Raw genomic sequence first — 20,358 nt, 5'->3', positions numbered from 1 at the left:
ATTGGCTCTTTATTTATCCTTGTTTGGCTCCTCCAATATCAATTTCATTTTTGTTTTGGCCTCCTTCTGGACAAATATAAAACTTACTGTTTCATCTAATTAACAGGAGGTAGACTATAGGAAAAAAATCTCTCATTTATTCTAGTTCCAGAATCAATTTTACAAAAACACTGTCAGGGTTTCAAGAAGCATTCAGATGTTGAGTCCTGCCAAAGTTTACAATCTAGTTATATCCTGCTACAGAAAAAAAAGAACATTAAGAAAAAAAAAGCAAGAAAAATCCACACAACCTGCTCTGTTTTTACAACTTTATACAAATCTCTGGCAAGAAACAATCTACCTCACATATTCACATGCATCCAGAGGATCTGTGGATAAGCTTTACTCGCCTTAGTCTAATCAAATTGCCCAATTCACTTTCTCCATTTCCAAACTCTCTCAACACATTTTTCTCAGCCACTCCTCCCTGTTTTCCTGTTGTACAGGAAAACAAAGCAGATTTTCCCTTCTCCCCATCACATCTGCCTTTTGAAGGCTTAAATCAGCAAGCAAACAGCTCATCCACAGTTCTAGGATTGCAAAGCTTTTTCATTTGAGGTTCCTTCTTTTGGTTCTCCATTAAATACCTGGTCATTTTGTACCACAAGCAAGTTCACTGTCCATCAGCCTCACAAAAAGGATTCAGGATAAACCTTTGCCCATTTTCTGGGGCCTTGAGGAACAAGGTGCCAAACAGTTTCTTCCAAGTGAGAAAGCTGGTTTTGTAGTCTTTCACATGTTTTTCCATGAGTTATCAGAATGCACACAGTAGAGTCATCCTCAAGTGAAATAGCCTTAAATGATATGCTTCATCCAATTTGCCTTGTATCTCATAAGGATTTAGCCCAAAATATGGACACAGAAGGGAATAGAAAAAAGTGTACAATATTCATCTGGTAATCACTTCTTAAGTCCAAGATCTCCACTGTTTTTAACAAAAACAAAAATCAAGAGCAAAAATAAACCAGATTTCTATCCAGCTGCATAAATTCTGTCTCCCAGATATTCTCTGACAAGAAGGAGAATCACAATAATTAAATTATTCTCCTTCAACTGGCTCTAAGATTTTAGCTAAGAGCTGTTTTAGTTTCTGCTTGCTTTTACAGAATTTGGAATGCCTTTACATGGAAAAGTGTCATATTCCGAATTCTGTAGTTAGCACACTCATGTCTCAAATTTTATGTTTTCAGAGAGACCCACCTTCAGCCTTTTCCAGTTCAGCAATGCTACCAAAATGGTTAACATCATATATATTGCATAGTGTTTTTCTGAGACTACATCTAAGCAACTCAGGTAGATTTGTGCAATATTCACACTTTCTTCCATAGCCTCGACACATCTGGTGCAATATGTACAGTCAGGTACTCAGTGCAATGATTTTTCTGCAAAGGCATCATTGGGCAACTCTTTTTTTTTGTTTTTGGGGTTTTTTTTGGTTTTTGTTTCTGGGTTTTTTTGGGTTTTTTTAGTCCATCTAAAGTTTCTGTGAACCCAAAAGCAATGTTTTAAATGTGCAAAAGAAAAACAACAAGAAAAAAATATAGTTCAGTTCTGATTAATGGTGCTATATTTTAATGTCTTGCTGGGAGGCTCAACCCATTGAATATGTATCCTCAGGATATTTTAAATTTATGGTAGTTTCTTCCAAACAATTTTGAATCCTGTCAGGAAAAAAATGGCAGGATTACTTCTTAACAGATGACATAGCATCTTCGCTGTAGCTTTCTGTAACTCTAGGAGGTACAGAACACAAACTTCAAATTCCTATTAAAATCACAGGAAATAAACTAAAAGATGAAAGTAAGACAGGTCTGAGCAGCTGCCTCAAACCTATTCATTAGGAAGGCACTAGCAGTGGGAGGGCACAGAAGGCCTGCAGTTTCATTTCACTTCAAGGAGATTTTAGTCTAGCTGCTTTTTTAACTCTCTTTAAAGGTTTGCACCCATCATCCTTTCCTACCACCCCACTGGAGCAGAAAAGCCTCAACTCAACTACTGAGTCTCCTGGCATGTCAACCCAGTCCCCAGGTTAAATGAAATTAGCAAGTAGGAGGCTCAAAACTAACTTCAGGGACTACTTGCTTCCTCCCTTCCTGAATTCAGCTGGGGTATCCAGAACAGTACAAAGTGGCAGAGCCTAAAAATCCACCTGGGATAAAACCATAACCTCAAAAATCCACAGAAAAGGAAAGTATAGCCAAGACTACTCATCAAAGAAGCCAGCACTGACACCGATGGCCATCTATGGAGCATGAGAGGTTGATTTGGGAAGCAATCACATGCTCCACTCTCCTCTCTGGGCACCAGCTGTCAGTCATAGGATGACAGCTGGGACATGAGACAGGAGGCCTTCCTAAATCTCTGTGCTAACCTGGTCCTTGATCCACAGATACTTACATTGTTATGTGTTTTCTGTATTTATGCTCTTGCACTCTGCAAGTTAGAAAATAAAGTAAACTCCAGGGTCATGCCTCTATATATTTTGTGTCCTTGCCTTAAGACAACTCTTTAATGCTATACCTACACATCTGGCTCCAACCTGAACACAATGCAGTCTCCACCACGTCTGTCTTCAGAATGCTCTCGCAAAGGAAGATGAGATGAGGGCAATTGGAAGGCCAAAAACATTAAACCCCACGTGTGATTCAAAAAAACACTTACACATAAGGCTAAGCCTTTCACTGTAGCTGAAATGTGCACTCAGCAGTACCCACCATCACTTTAGAGCACTGGCTGCCTGGCAGCTCTGCCTTGCCAGCACAAGGTGATCCTCAGGCACACAGAAAACTCAATAAAGGCACACAATACAGCCCTGGGCATATCAGAGTTGTGTAAAAAAAACGTACTCTGGACACACTATTTTCTCTACCAGAAATACAAGCATATTGGTGTGTAGGCACTTAGTTCCCACTGATATGGAAACTACAGGTTTTGCCCATGTTTTCCCACAAAGCTTGTGGCACAACAAGCATTAAATCAATACCAACTTTTGCTTGCCTTTGTGCAAGCTTTAACAAGCTTGCATTAACGTCCAAAGACATAAAAAACTTGACAACTATATCCTGAATTGGCACAGCCTTAAAGAACAAGCTAAGTTACCTAAACCACACAAGAAATGCTGAAATCGTTCTTATATTCAGACCTATAGTTGTAACCACTAATGTTAAATAAAATTCCAATGGAAATTTATACAGTAGCAAGAATAAAGATGATAACAGCAGCTGCAGCATCTGTTACCAGGGTTACCAAATCTAGAAGGAAACAAAAAACTTGACACTGATTTACAGAGATATATGTAAACATTCATGTAGACAAGAGATTTATATTTTTTATTCAGTGAATTTTAGTAGTGTAACATTAAATACTGCTTCTATTGAAGCTGAACCAAAACAATGTGAGAAAAGTTAATGAACAGCCACACCAAATTGCATGTATCTGATTTCTTACCTGAAGTGTGTTCTGTTCGTCCATCCATCATTACTGCTGTCCCAGGGCAATGCTTCAGCAACCACATAAAAAGATCTGGTGAACTCCTAAGTATTTAAAAAGAAAGAGCATGTTACACAATATAAAAGCCACCAAATCCATTGCAAATAGAAAAATAATATTTCAGAATTCAGTGTGACACTGAATTTGCAAGGATTTTTTTTTAGTTTAAATGACTTAGACTTTCTCCATGCATTCAAAATTGTGATATGTTTTGCTGAGGCAGAATCAGAACCACAGGCAACAAAATTACTTACAAGACTAATTATAGATGGAAAAAATCACCGTGACATGCAAAAATGGAAGAATCAAAAGAGAAACAATAATCCACAGTTGGTCTGGTGATTTGGCAACTATGCTGCATGTACATATTCACTTGTTGGTACTAATTCACAGTAGTTCTAGAGAAGTTTTTCATTTCTCACAGAAAAAAAATAACATTTCCAGATTATGGTTGCATTTTATAGAAAGAATTACTTATGATAAATGTGAAATACATCTCTCATTACTATTTTTTTCTTTTCAGTTGGAAAGCTCTATGTTTAAATATCCAGGTACAAAGTATACTTTAAAATTCTGGACACTATGCTATGTTTAGTGCTGCATTTTGACTTTAGAACCACAACATGAGTACATTAAAAAGCTCTGCAACTTACATCAGTTAAATGGTATCTCTGCAAAGTCTTCTTTTTATAACTCAAATACCGAATTTGAAAAAATGTGCACAGCTAGTGTTACATGTGTCTACTTGATTAACAGAGCAACATTGCAGTCAGGAAATTAACCTTTCAGATTTCACGTACTGCAGTCTGCAAGCATAGCACCATAAACTGCATGGACAAAACATGCTTTCAAGGGCACAGGAAAAGTCCTTCTCCATAACAGCATACAAGATTGTGAGCTACATCTATAACACCCATCTCCTCCCTGCTGCACATCATAAAATTATGTAAGGTGCACAATGCAGTCTCCGCATAAGTCCCCGTCAATTTCCAGCAACCTGCAGCATATGGAAGAACATTCTGATTTCTGCGGCTTCAGTGCAGTTGTTTCTCATGGACAATCCAGCTGCCTACTCCAGTAAGTCAGGCTTAACAAAGGATCACTCAGGACAGGGCTACAACTGTGTTTGCCTGTACTTCATTTACAAAGAGACAAAGCTTACAAAATCCACCAGCAGAAACCCATCTCATCATCTACAAAACTTGAAGTGCTTTATCTAATATTAGCTTTTCTATTTTATGTCTTTTCACATCACCCCAGTTTTACATAACTGCCAAAAAGCCAAGAGAACCTCACCCCCAATTACACAGCAGAGGATTCAGTGTATGTCTGTGTTAAGAAATAACTCAAAATACAGCAGGATCAGGTAATATTCTTATTTCATTAGTGAATCCTCAGATATTTGTTCTGTTTACAAATTAATTAAATAAATCAATCAGATAAATGTAAGTTAGCCTTATCCAGAATTCATCTCATAAACTTGGTGTACATTCAAGCTATTGCGTAGTGGCAGGAGATCCTAAATTACAGCTCCCTATTCATGTTTAAATCCCACTGGTGTGAATTCAACAATGAGCCAATGAAGACCTAACACATAGAGAGAGACCTGACAGTTGCACCATTACCTGAAGTGGCTTTGATGTATAATTTTCATCTTATAACACTAAGGTCCAGAAAATACAGCCAAAATATCAGCCAACCTTTCCCAAAAAACATGCTGTTAAAACTCGAGTCTCTTCTAACAGAATCTCTGCAATTTCTCTGGAAGGAGACCCAACATCACTGAAGAATGCAGGAAAAACAGAAACCTCTCAAAAGCACAAGCTGCTTACCTGAACATAAGCCATTAAAAAAAAAAAAAAAAATAAAATATAAAATTAGTTGATAGAAGAGCATACCTAATTTATTAACTGCAGTTCCTAACTTTAGAGGATAATTGCCACTTGTGGCTTATTAAAGCCACATTAAGCATTAAACAAGAGACCTTCAAAAACAGTTGTCTCAAAGAGTGCTGAAGCAAGGGTGTAGTGAAGAACAGAAGTTCATATGGACTTCTATTCAGACTGTGGCTCCTAGGCTATCCCTATGGACTGTTGGTAGTCTCTACAGTTTCAGTAGATGCGCCACAAAATAATCATAAAGAGGGAAAAAATCCAAAACCACATTCCTAAGCGTGCAAGCAACAAAACTTGAGAGAAATAAAAAGAGTTAGGTTACCAGTCAAAGTTAAGTGTGATTCTCATCTGGTCACAAATGAGAAACATTGTTGAAACAAAACACAATGTTATCCATACATTTTTCTTTTATCTACAAAAGAAAAATATTAGGTTACCTACTGATGAAAGACAGATTGATGAATTCTTTTACAAGTTATATTTCTTTGAAAATATGTACTAGGCAAATAAACATGCCTCATAGGGGCAAAATCCCTGAAGCAAAAATAAGGAACACAAAAGCACAAGACAGAACCCAGAATGCTTTCCAGCTCTTGGTGTCAAGTCTGAGCCCATGCAGAACCTCAGACCATTTCTGGGGAGACCAGCCTTCATGCCTTGGTTTCGGCCTCAGGAGCTCCCAGCAGGGAACCCAGATGTGCACTGTGGCATTTTTTAGACAGGGGCTCATGATGGTCACCAACCTACCAACCAGCTTTGCTCACCACCTCCAAAGCCCAAATAAAGCAGAAGACAAAGCTAATATCAAGATTTAACCTTTTAATTAGACAGCTTTCGTCTGTTTGATTTCTTAAGCCAATCAGGGCAGTCACATTAGTCAGTTTTAATTACCTGACTTCCTTCCCAAGGAAATGGATACAAGTATTGCTTTGGCTACTCAGACGATAGTGCTGCCTGAGGCTGACAGTCCTAAAAAAATGCTGGGGAGAGAGTCAAGATCACTAGAATCAAAATCCTTCTGCCTTCTCCTTGCATGTCCATCAGAGATATGAGAGCCCTGAAGGATCAGACTATTGCTGTGAGCAGTGCAATAGTGCACTCTACACCCCTTGCTTGAGTGGAAAGCATCTGTGCCACAGTCATCAACAGCCAGCTGAGATATGAGTGAGGAAGCCCCTGCCAGCAGCCCCTCTGCTCTCCCCCATTCCTGAGCAGAGGTGCTGCTTGGAGATGAGACAATGAGGTCTATATATGCAACTGAAGAGAGTTGCCCACCCTAGAATTCCTCCTTTTCTGCCAGGAAACATTAAAAGCTCTTTGTGCTGGCTGTGGAAATCAGTCATGCTCATCTGGAGCAATCCTTATGGGTATTGCTGGCTGCCAGGCTCACTTCCAGCATCACTGTCTACATGATGCCCCTTCTTCCTTCATACCAAGCAAAGTTTTGAGGCAGAAGATTGTGTGAAATGCATCAGAAAATATTGTTTCTGTCATAAATAGTATCAATGCTTCTCAAAAGAACTAGACTAGGAATTATTTTACAAGAAAAAGATCATTTGTAGGCTTGGGACAAAAGCACTACCATGAACTAGGTCAATCCCATCATTTGTTACTGTTCTAAAGTACAATAACAGCGGGAAGAGAAGGTCAGGGTGGAATAATCATTTGTTAACAATTTTAATAGTAAAGCTTTATTGGTTTTCCCTATGGATTCTGATAGTTATTATAGTGAAATTAAGTGTTTTTCCTCCAAGTGAACTCTTGTTAATCCTTTTATTTAGGTTCAGAGCTACAGTACATGACCCTGCAAGAATATTCATCTACAGTCACAGCTGGAGCTGCAGACTCAGTGGCTTGAAGGAATTAATTTCTTTGCAAGGCAGAAGCAACTGAAAAGCCAAAGGCTTATCTACAGGAAAATCTGAATTTCACCAACTTGTACAAAGAACAGGACAAACCAAAAAATCTATAATCAGACACCTCATTAAAGAGAGGATGAGAAAAAACTCTGGCAAATTAGAGGGAAAAAATTTGGTGGGGGGAGGAATATTCCGATGGCTTGGCATACCACAAAACAATCCTTAGGTTAAAAAAAAAATCTGAATTTTATGACCAGATTAAATTTTACTCTACTGAACTGCCACCAAGAGGTCATTCAGACTTCACAGTGCTTAACCCCAGCCACCCAGGCTTTCTATTATCTCATACCTTTGACAGTAACTTATTCATTTGCAAGACTTATCTGAAGCCAGTTATAACATTACCAAATGAAAAGCCTGTTCTTGCTTTACCTTGGTTGTCAACATCTCAGTCCATTTTCTCCCATGTAAGTAAATAACAACAGAGGTGTAAAGAATACTGGAAAGTTAAACCGTTTGACTGAGCATAATGAAAAAATTGTCACCAAAAAAAATATTACAAAGTAGAACCTTGGCCATCAGGTCACCAGGTGTAGATATTAAAACAGGTCATGAGCAGGCAGAACTTAAAACATGAGTCACAACCTGCACTTGGAATCTAAAATCTGGGTTTTCTGCTTTTGATGGCATTCAAGAAAGCACTGCAAAAGCAGTTTGTAATAGTTTAATTTTCTCAATATAAAAAAAAAAAAAGGAAAAGAAAATTCGTAGTGTTCAGATTCAACACTTCTTACTAGAAGCCGTAGATAAGCATTCACCAGATGCATCACACTCCTGTTTTATACAGAATGCAATGAGACATTATTAACTTGATCATGCATGAGTATAGTCAGCACCTTTCTAATTATAGGAAAGTTTGACCCATTAAACTGATCAGAAATATTTGTATATCCGCAAGCATTCACAGCAATTTATTTTGAGCATATTGCACTGAAATATTTACTTATGCTTTCTGAAGCTGAGAATCCCTGACACTTTTGAGACCTCAATATCTTGAATTTTTCAAATCATTGCTTTCCTAATCAAGGAATAAAGAGACATAAAAGCTTCATTTAATGAAAATAATTTAGAAGCAGATTTTTTTGAGGAGAATCTAAGCACAGAAAACCCAGAGTACTTTTAATCCTTGCCCATATTTTAATTTAGGTATTGAACTTGGTTACATTTAAAATAGATTTCAGCACATTCTCTCTGAGAAAATATTACAGTCACACTGAAATTTTTAAAAGCCTCTGAAACAGCATGAGCAGGTCTTTACTAGAATTGTTAAATAAGTAGCAGCTGCCAATTAAAAGAACAAAAAAAAACCAAATTAATTTCAATTAATTTGATTTAGAGATAGGATTTTTATCAGTATGAAGTGAAAATATATTTAATTAAATCACACCAATGATGGAGCATTCTCATTACGCATTTATTTTATCCTACCAGTGCATTTAGCACGGCTGCCCTCAATAGTGTGTTCTCAAAGAGACACTACTCAGATGATTCAGGTCAGACTTCACTGATTAAAATCATCACATTGACATAGGCCATCCTCTAGGGAATCCACATACAGGAAAGAGCAAGTGCTGTGCAGCCTTTGGGGATTTCCCTGCTGCTCTCTTCTTGGATGAGGAGGACAAGATTCCAGCAGTAAAGGCCAAAGGGAGCACTGAGCCCCTCCACACCAGTGCTGGAGGGTGGGCTGGAGCTGCCAAAGTTCCACAGATCCTTCCTCTCACTACACAAAGAGGTTCCCTTCTAAGCACTATTTGCTAAACAGCTTATTCCTTAAGAGATACCTATCAATACACATTCATACTGCGCTAACATTGCTATGCACATAGCAAATCATCAGCTGACAAAGAATGATGCAGTAATACTGTTCTGATGTTTTTCCTCTTCTGGTGTTTCTTAATAGCACTGATTCCCCCAAAGGAAGAAAATCCCTGAGCAGGAGCCATGGGGTTACACAGATTAGAGTGGCCTTTGAAGATGAGCTGTGCCACCAGCACTCACAAGTTAATAAGGATGTGAGCAAGGAAACCAGAGCTTGACACAGAAGTATTAAGGATCTCCAGCAGTAACCTGGCTGACCTAGTGGCAGCACATTGCCAAACAGTCAGAAAACTCAATCGTTGTTTCTTTCCTAAGTACCAAAATAACAAGCAGCCTTCAAGTTAAAAGCTGGCTTAATTCACTTACAAGAGTCATCATGAGCTACAGTGGCACCACCTCCCCCTCCTTTTTAATTTTGTTCTTTTCATTATCATTATCCCAGGTGGCTTCCGGAAGTCCCTTGCAAACTAGTCACTATTATAAAGATGGCCTATTTTAATTACAGTCCCTTGACAAGAACAGCTAATTATCTAACTTTTCTGTATGAACTACCAGATGGCTTCAGTTCTATACTTAACTTTTAGTTTTCAGTAACTAGTGATACTTGCACATTAGAAAATGTCAAGCATTACACAGAACAGAAATAATACCAGTACTAACACCAGTACCTCAGACACAGACAGGATAGAAACAAATGTATCTACAGCATTCTTTCACTAAAATAATAAAGCTAGTTATGATGGCAAGCATCTGTCACATTTTCTTTTCTTGGGAATTCCCAAAGATGTGCCAGTAGGTTTTTATTGTTATTGCACTGTTTGTTTTTTTGTCTTCAAACAACATTAGCATCCATTTCAAGGAAAGCAAGCAGGAGCTTCCATGTTGTTCCCACCAACCTCTTTTGCACTTTCCCAGTTGTCTTCCTCCTGAGATCCCACATTTGGCTGCACCTACTTGCCTGAGACAGCAGGAAGCATGCCCATGCTGCATGCCGTGGCCCAGCACACTTCAGGACTGAGCATCCAGAAAGTACCAAGGATGGTGTCCCATGGGAGTACACAAACACCCGAGTTCAGAGGGATGCTATTGCAAGATTGTCATCACTGACAGTGCAATCAGCAAATACAGCTTTCATGTGCCTGCCAAAATGTGTACCAAAGCAGGCAGATTTCTGCTGGTTCCAAGAACTGGAGTTAAGGCACGGTGGGAGAGCATCCCTGTCCATGACATGCTGCGGTGCAGACATAAAACAGGGAGGGAATCTGGCCTGAGTGCATTGGGGCAGTATTTATCACTGATGTACATAAGGAAAATAAAGGTGACTCTGACAAAAGACAGTAAAGATCAACCAACAAGACAAGGCCAAAGATCAGCCAAGTGAAGGAGTTTCATGCATAGGACACTGTATCACAGGAGGGCAAAACCCACTGGATATTACCATAGCAAACATATCCCTTACGAGTCATGCTCATAAAAATACAAGCAATTTCCTTTTATATTCTTCTCACTTAGCTTATTACATACGCCTATTCTACAATGCCAAAAATCTTTTTTCCAAAATAGAGCAGCAATGCAAATGTTGATTTGCTTTTTTCCTATTGGTTACAATTCGTGTGAATACCTGTAGCCACTCAGTGATGCTGCAACATTGACTACAAAATAATTGAAGAACCCAGACTTGAGAAAATTCTGATGACTCTGACAACACAGAGAAGTTTAAACTTCTTTTTTACAAAACACAGAGAAGTTTTTTCTTTTTTACAAAGAGTAGAAATGGAGTCTAGTGTCTGGATACAAAAAAATGAAAAAGGTGAGATATGTGAGAAGATATCGTATTTGAGTCTATAAAAAGGCACTACAAGAAATAGTAAATAAAATTTCAAACAGTATTTTTTATTATTTTTGTGTCTGTGTATCTTTAGACAGTCACTACCTTCTCTAAAAGGTTTAGGATGTATTTCTAGAACAAAGAAAATACCTTCACATTCGGAAAGTAAATTTTTAGTCATACTAGATCTAAGAACATATATACTTAATTTAATTGTACTGATAACAAATTCAGAAGGGAGAATCACTGGGGCTTTTTTTAAGATAACAATCAGTTCCTTCTGTGAATGACTAGAAACAGTAACATAAGCATATTACCATAGTTTATAACATAGCAAACACAATCAGACAAGTACCCCTGGGTACCATCACAGCAACATAAGGATGCCTAAACGTAAATAACAATCAGAGTTTTGTCAGGTTTACAGCAGTGGCTCTGAGGCAGGACAGCAGGAAAGAAAGGCCGTCTGAGCACCTGTCACACCAGTGACAAAACTGATTTTTGCTGGCATAATTGTTGTTACAGCTTCCATTTTTAAGGCTGGTCCTCTCCAAATTCATCATGGCAAGGATGCTCATTAAATTAACAGAATACCTCTGGACTGATGAACTTGGGACAGTTCTCAGATTTGGGTCTGAATTCCTAAACTGGTTTGATCTTCTCAACCTTAAGTGGAAATTATGTCAGGTTTCATTTTCTGCCACTAGAGTCCAACTGAAGTCAGTTCTTGGAACAAGTACTCCAATAGAAACCCAAAACAGAAGATCCTCCACCCCATTAATATTTGCTTGAAGGTATTTATGAGAGATTTATACATGTGAACCTTCCCAAAATCAATAATAATTTACATCTGTAGAGTCCATAACATTAATCTTGCAACAATCACACTGTAATGTCTATTTTTAGAGGTTTTGGAGCTAATTTAAGAGTCAGGGCTGAGCACAAGAGGTCTTGGGAAACTGACTTGTAATGACAATCTCTAGTTATATTCCACAGAGCCCTAGATCCTCCTGAAATGGAAAACAAGGGTAACTATTGCCAAGAAAATTAAGCTTGCTTCATTTTTCCCATGTAGTGTTGTTGAATGGTCAGTTAACTACAGAATCACAGAATCAATTAGTGCCACATCCAGTCTTAAACACCTTCAGGGGCAGTAGTTCCACCACCTTCCTGGGCAGCCCATTCCAATGCCCAGCCACCGTTTCTGTGAAGAAATCCTCCTTAATGTCCAACTCAAACCTTCCCTGGCACAGCTTTACACTGTGTCCTCTTGTCCTGTCCTTTGCTCCTTGGGAGAAGCGACTGGCCCCACCTGGCTACACCCTCCTTTCAGGCATCTCTAGAGGGTGATAAGGTCCCCCCTGAGCCTCCTTTTCTCCAGCCTAAACTCCCCCAGCTCCCTCAGCTGCTCCTCATCAGACTTGTGCTCCAGACCTTCTATCAACCTTTTTCTAGTAAAGTTCTGTCCTCTTCTCTGGACACACTCCAGCATCTCAACATCCTTCCTAAATTGAGGGGCCCAGAACTGGACACAGCACTCAAGGTGTGGCCTCACCAAGTGCCAAGTACAGGCGAAGAATGACCTCCCTGATCCTGCTGGCCACACTATTCCTGATACAGGCCAGGATGCCACTGGCCTTCTTGGTCACCTGGGCACAGCTGGCTCATATTCAGCTGCTGTTAAGCAGTACCCAAAGTCCCTTTCTGCCTGGCCACTGTCCAGCCACTCTGTCCCCACCCTGTAGTGCTGCAGGGGGTTGTTGTGACCAAAGTGCAGGAGCAGCTTGAATTCTGAGCAGTTTGTAATACTGCAGTATCTGCTGCCACTCCTCAGTTTCAGTTTGATTAAATCAATGGGGGAGTGATTCAAGTTATGATTTTAAATGAACATGTCCTGCATTGCTTAGTTTCTGTCACATAGTCATTTGTCCAAGCAGCAGCAGCATGGGAGAGATCTCATCTCCCTGCCCCATCCTGGCTGCCCAGGCAGCTTTGGCCAAGTCAGTTTTAGGCTGCATCCATTACTGAGCTCAGCTGCACATCATCTCCTCACCAAGAAGAACCACTAGCTGTGTCCTGTCCTAGTGTTGGGATAAGACCCCTTTCTTTCCCCTGCATCTTGGTTCACACAGACCCAGAAGAGCTCAAAAACAGCTTTAACATCTCTGCAGCATGCCCCCAATGACAAACTGAAACACTGCTTGGGTGTTCTGTAACTCCAGCTCCCCACTAAAACAAAGAGCTACCTCACCACAAAAGTGATCTGAAGTTTAACCTATTCATGAACATAAATAATCCAATCAATAATGCCTACATAGGCAAATATTGACAAAGGGCAACAATTTCAAAGAAGCAACTCAAGTACATGGAGCCATTTCTCAGTGGGATTGCTGCTCCATAGAGACTTTCTTTCAAAGCCCTGACTATCTCACAGCATCTCCTCATGCATATGCCCATTGCCAGTGTCCATTCTACAATCTGAATCACTTCCTGTCTGCAGCTTCATTAAATGGAAGCCTACTAAAAGAAAAGTGAAGGGGTCGAAGGGTGGGAACCTCAGGATAAAAAATATTTACAGCTAGAAAGTACAAGGACGTATAACTTTTTTTCTTGACCAAGAGTACTAGATGTTTAAAAAAATAGCAGATAACACCTCTGAGAGCGCATATAAACAACTGCATGCTAATAATGCTAAGCATTTCCTTCCTTTCTTCATGAGAGGAGTTAATTGAATAGGACAAGAAATAATTTTTTCCTTTTATTTTCATCCATCCTTGTTAGATATCTGTCCACCATCATTTAAGCATTAAGAGTCTTATATGCTATATAAAGACCTGTGTTCCTGCAGCTATCCATAATATCATGTTGGAACTCCGATTAACAGTCATATCTTAACATCACCTAATAAAATTAATAACATGGGTGATATACAGCAACATCAGAGGACCTCCAGATACAGACTAGCTTGGACAAGCCACATGAGTGAGTTATCTTGAGTACTGCAAGGAACTGATGAGGTAATTCCTTCAGTAACTTATCAAAGAAAAAAAAAAAGCATACAGCTTTAAATCCTAACTCACACTTTATCCCACATAGCAGCAGGAGGGTTTTACTAATTGCAATCTGCAGAACATATGGACTGGAATACATCCCATCATCCGGCACCTCAAAACTATAGGCATTAAGTTGCTAAGCTTTAGCACACTGTTTACAATTTGCCTTATGAATATGTCACTGCATTTTACATTACTAAGGCATATATGTAAAGAAAAGAAAGAAGCTTTATTGGCTGCAAGTAACACAAACATCAAAGAAATCCATCACTACACTGCCTTTCCATTGAGCTTAAGCAAGGACAGTGCCTTTATGACCCCCTTTTTACACAAAACAGATTCAGAATCTTTTTTTCCCTGCCTTCACATTTCCTGACTGCATCCTTGTGTAATGAAGCCTGTGAACCTTTGAAGCCTCCACCCAAAACAAACATGAATCTTTATAACTTCTGTAATCTGCTTTTTGGCCACCCAGTGAGAATCTAACAGGATCCCTTGTTTTAAAGGCCACCACAGGATAATACTAGCTGGGGAAAAGAAAAAGAAGATGAGATCCAAATATAATCATTACACAATATTTTCCTAATGAAATATAAAGCTGCTTTAATCTAAACAGTATGTTAAGATCTTCATTAATCAATATCAAATGAGGGACTATAGTCATCAGTTTAGCAGAGTGAAACCAAAACAAGCAGAAAATAATTTTTATGTTTTGACAGGAATTTTAAAACTGACACATCTCTCAGACAAATAGGCAGTATTATCCTAAATTTTGAAACCTCTCCTAAACAGGCATTCCCTGGAGACGTATGAACCTGTGACTGACAGGGGTCCTTCTAAGAATAATCAAGCTGTGTTTCCAAGAGCACATGCTACACAGGACTAGGGTGTTGAAACCCCAGACCAAGCATTAAGAAGAAGCTGTCTTAAGATTCTGGAATCCAAAAAGCTTGTTTTGGGAAGTCTCTTTCACCCTGACCACCATCCCCAGTGCAAATGGAACAGAATAGCAAGTGCTATGGCATAGGTGAAATTTCAGTGCCAGAGGAATGCTTCCTCCCGTCTTGAAACAGATTATGCCTCCCTACAACTTTGAACATCATCACTCTAAAAAAGGTATGGATTGAGCAGTACAGCTAAAAAGGTATTAGCTGTCCCATTATCATGATCCAATACTGTATTTGGCTCCTGCTTATTTCACACTGTCATGATTTACAGCTTCACAGCCCCTTTTTATCTCCCCTCCAGTCACATTTCTAAGAACATTTTACTTACCAGTTTGCAAAAGAAAACCAGATGTAATTCCAGTTCAATGTCTTTTTACTACTAAGTTATGCAACCCTAGGAAATCCTTTAAACACAAAATTCATACTCTCAGGATTTTTCTTACCAAAAACAACCTGTAACTTTTAGGTATTTCAAACTCTCCCATATAGTCTGCCTTACACTCATTTATTAGCATTTTTATTTATCAACCCACAGGTATGTTAAAAAAAAAAAATTAAAGAACACTCAGAAGTGAACTGCTATGATATAATGTAACTGTTAATTATTCATTACAATCATTAACTGCAAAGGCAGAGATATTGAAAGAACCCTTATAGTGAAGCATTCTCATAAAAAAATAGGAAGAATCACTGATCAAGACATATGGACACATATCTGTCTCATATTGGCTGCTTTGTTTTTCCTTCACATTCATATAAAAGTTGCAAGGCATGTTTCTGCCACTACTCTTAAACAAAAAATGAGCAGAAACACAGATCAATATGTGAAAGCTCTCTGGTCCACTGATAGCACTCCTTCCCAGCTCACAAGCTGTCAACATAATGCAGAAAAGATTAGGAAAAAATTGCACTGGTGAAGTGCTCTGAAACTTTTCAGAAAATTAAATTATATGTCCTGAGGAAAAACCACCATAGTCTGAGGCCTCTCAAAAATATTCTCCTTTTCCTGCACCTTCTGATTTGAGAGCATCTCTTCACAAAATGAAACCCTTTGATCTCCACTTATTTGCTGTGGCACCTCCATCGTAGTGCTGGGTTTTCCTTGTTTGTGGTTTCAGAAAATCGTAACTCTAGGGATACACAAACAGAAATGTCCATCAGGTCTCTTAAATTGTAGAAAATCAAGGTTCTTGAAGAGAGGAGGATAAATCGGCTGGTAGACCTAGCATTTCTGCAGTGAAACAGAGCCACATGCACGCACAGTATAGGTCGTACCAAAAGTGATAGAAGGTGGCGATGTGAAATAGCTCTGCAGAAATGAATGCTGCAGCCACAGAACACATTTTGCAAATCAAGGCAATGAATACTCAATCCAACCCCTGTTGTTTCTTTAAAGCGAGAGAAGAACTTTATGATACAGTAATTATGCCACAGCTCACATGTTATCTCCTCAGGTAGGAAATTGCCTAAAGGTGTATATACTGCAATGCCCTGACTCAAGTAGCCAACAATGGCAGGGCTCAGACTCCTGGGATACACTGATACCAGGCAAGAATGCATCTGCTGAGTAAACACAGGACCACTCAAACATACAAGCTCAAAATATCATCAAGAGGAAGTTTGCTGTGCAGTGAATTTAGGCTTGCAAAAAGGCAAATTGATACAATATTTTGTATCTTCACCTACTTTCATTCAGTGCTACAGATCATCTGACAGGATTTATTCACATGTTTAGCAATAATATTCAAAGAATTGTTAGAAAAATAGATAAAAGTCTCATCAACATCTTAAGCATAAACATATCTTGAACTATATTTTACAATGTTTAGGAATTTTTTTTTGACAATTAATTAATTTTTTTCAAGCAGGTCATTGTAACATACAGCAAGTCCCACACTGTGTGAGCAAACAGTTCTGGGGAAATACTACTGTCTGGGGAAACACTACTGTCACCCTTTTTGCCCTACACTGTCTGCCACAGCCATTCTGGAACCAGGCATTTTTGTCCCTTTAAGACAGTGCTACTCACAGCTCCCTACTTAGCATATGGAAAGAGGAAAACTTTCCTAAAGGAAACATCTTGAATACATGTTAGCTGCTGAGAATTTAAGAGATATACACTACAGAATTACCAGTTTTATTAAAACCTGAATTTACAGGATGTGCACACAGCAAGAAGAGGATAAACTTGTCGATTTCTCACCGTATTTCCATTTTTCAAATTCTATACAAAGAATGAGGGATTCAGCGTGACCCACTTTGCTGCTGTCTCATCTTCCCTCCATCACAAGAACAGTTCAAGTGAAAATAATCCTTTCTCACTCAGTACATATTCTCTGTTAAGCAATATATCAGCTGAACCTCCCACATCATCCCAATGAAGTTACTGAATGGTTATCTCTCAAACTGAATCTTTTTTCTGCTAGACTTATATGGTGCTAGATACCAGTTGCATAGAAAATTCTAATATATATAGATATATATGTGTATATACATACACACATACACATTCTCCATTAATAAGAAAAGCTGCCTGTGAGATTCTGGCTATGCACAAGCATTCCTTCCCTTGCCAGTAACCAGAATGAAAAATAACTCTCCTCCCTTGAAAATTTCCTTTTATTGGGATATTTGTTTCAAATTCATCTAAAAAAACTAAATCAACTGACAAATTGAAATAGCTAAACTGCCATTTACAACTGCAATCTGACTATGGTCAAACATTTGTTATTTTTATTTGCAGAAGATCAAAATGAATCTCAGAGTAAAGCATTTTTTCAAAGGCCCTTGGTGCAAATTCAGTTTATGAAAACTCATCACTGACAACATTAATACATTCCTTTCTGTGAGATCCAGTTCTGCATTCCCTACAGAAAGTACATTAACTCTTAAATAAGCAACCCATATAGGCTTGCTTCCAGCTGCTTGCAAGCAGATGAGACTGCAAATACTTCAAACCTGGAGGCTGGAACCAGCTGCTGTCTTTTTAAGAATCATTTGTTTCATCCCAACATCCTTGTCGATAAGATAAAAAATAATATTCTCACAATTTAAAAATCTCCTTTCCTGAGTCACAGAAAAAGAATTAACCTTTTATTTGCAAAAAAAAAAAATCTTCATTCTTAAGAGACTAAAATATTAATAAGAAAACCCACAAGATGCAAACAGAATTAATATTAACTAAATATGCCGATAAAAACAAATTGTGTATCTTTGGTATTTCCACAAAACTTGAAACAGAAGTTTACCAGAACTTGACTTTTGGGTTACTGAATGTTGTGATTTTGAAAGGAAAAAAACAAAACTCTAAACTAAACAACAGCTGTCATACCTGAGAGTCATAAAATAGTAAACTTTTTCATGAGGTACAACCACCCATCTTCTGTATCTCAAAGCATGGATTCTGTATATATAACATTCCATGTATTTTGACCACCAAAAATGCTTATTTCTACACCAGAAGCTGCCTAGCTATCAATCCTTGGAGGGTAGGTGAAAGTATTAATCCAACATATATATGCATCATTTATTTTAAAAAATCACAAGGAAAGAAGTGGCAACGACTCCTCCAGAAAAAGCTACCAGAGACCAGTTCTCCACAGTGCTGACGTCCTTGGGAGTTCCTCCTCCCACTCACAAACAAGTAGCAGGAATTAGACAGCACTTGGGGGAGGGAAGGGGGTGCTGGGAGAGAGGGGAAAGAGGTGGGGGAAGCATTCGGTGTTTTTAGCTGCTTTTTTGCATGATTTGATCTCTGGCAAGAAGCCTGAGAGCAGCTGTCGTGGTGTGTCAGGTCCCTGCAAACCTGAAGTGAGCTGTGGGATCGTGGTTTGGTAAACTTCAGACCAGGTCACTGGGAAAAGCCATTAATAATGCAGTTACAAACCCCAGTCAGCAACGGCATGCAGCTTTAAGCAAAAAAAATCCTTTCTAATTTCAGCTGTGTTTGCACTCCAACACTAACATTTAATAAGTCTCACACAAGAGGGTCCTAAAGAAAAACTCACTAAATATTTATTTTAATTTAAATACAGCGTTACTCCATTTTGGGTAAGTCTCATCACCTCCAACTGGAATTGCCCACCGGATCAGGGACTGGTGACGGAAGCGGCAGAGCTCAGCGGAATGTCCCACGGCAAATCCAGCCCAGCACCTCCCCTTCACACATAGACACTCAAATCTTCATGAAACCATCCCTGAAGAGGTTGCTGGGTACTGAGGGAGGAATTCAGCCTCTCCCCCAGCCCCCAAGCAGAAGCCTCTGCCCTCTCTGTATTCTTCACAGCACAGCGGCACGCTGCAAGTATGAAACCTTCTACATTAATAGTGAGAACAGAGTAATGATCTCCCTGGACTGCATCCATTTCATGTGAACTGTGAGAACTTGGATTTATTTCAGTAATGGAAAGGAATGAAAAGCAAGGAGCAACAGGAGGTTTTCCACACAGGCATTCTACATCTCCAAGGAAAGCAAGGGGACAAAACCCACACAAAGACATTTCTGGCACACATTGTGGGCCAAATTTCTAAACTTTCTCAACTTTCAGCCTTTTTGCATTTTCAGTTTTGTGCGCTCAATACTATCCCTCTTACTGATTTTACACAGTACTTTTATTGTGCTCTTCTATTATGCTTAGATAAATCTGTGTGACTGGCACAGAGCAAATATCTTCACCAAGGAGAGGTGCACTCAGGTTTGATTGACTACACAGAGAAAAGATACAGACATTGGAAAAAAGTTGGCACGGTTTTTGGTCACAGTTTTATTTACAAACCACTATGTCCCAGAAGCAAGCCACGCGCGTCCTATTTCCAGTGGTGTCAGTGTGTCAAGTTTAGCCCTAAAATTACTAGGTTAAAATAAGATGGGATATTTACTTTTCAAAAAAATAACACATTTATTGAAGGCATGGATAACTCTCACACACATGAGAAAGAGGTAGGTACTCACCAAGAAAGCCCAAAAACTGTTCCACCGGTCCTATCTCTATCACAGTGTTTCTCTCTTCTTTTTGCTCTGACTCTTCAGCCTAGAAATTGCCAAGGTATTCGTTACTCCTCAGGCAGACTATCAGGTTTGGATGCAAAAGCCTGATGGAGACTGTTTGGAAGATCCCTGTAATGCACCAAAAGGCCACAGAGCAGGCGCACAGAGGTCTTGGCTAACCTGTAGAGCCTTTCAATACTAAGTGACTCCAGGCCTGCTGCAGCTAGTCAGGTCAGTGGATACATACAAACAGAATTTCACTAATGACAACTTTTATGTAGAACAAATTCTTTTTCCCTTCCTGACACTATAATATGCCGCTTCTTTTACCTTATTTGATAAATGTTGCCCAAAGAAAAAAAATAAGAAATTTGAGAGCT

General features: G+C 39.0%; 1 long non-coding RNA gene across 2 annotated transcripts in view; it reads right to left on the bottom strand.

Annotated features, from left to right (window-relative positions):
• LOC121469489 (uncharacterized) overlaps nt 1-20,358 on the bottom strand; it is a 208,826-nt gene that overhangs the window by 124,969 nt on the left and 63,499 nt on the right. For both annotated transcript variants that reach the window (XR_005979580.2, XR_012053951.1), the window contains exon 3: nt 3,487-3,572. This is a non-coding gene — a long non-coding RNA (uncharacterized lncRNA). The remainder of the gene's footprint in view (nt 1-3,486; nt 3,573-20,358) is intronic.

This window comes from Taeniopygia guttata, chromosome 2 (genome assembly GCF_048771995.1).
Source record: "Taeniopygia guttata chromosome 2, bTaeGut7.mat, whole genome shotgun sequence".
NCBI lineage: Eukaryota > Metazoa > Chordata > Aves > Passeriformes > Estrildidae > Taeniopygia > Taeniopygia guttata.
This window is presented reverse-complemented; position numbering and strand designations above follow the sequence as displayed.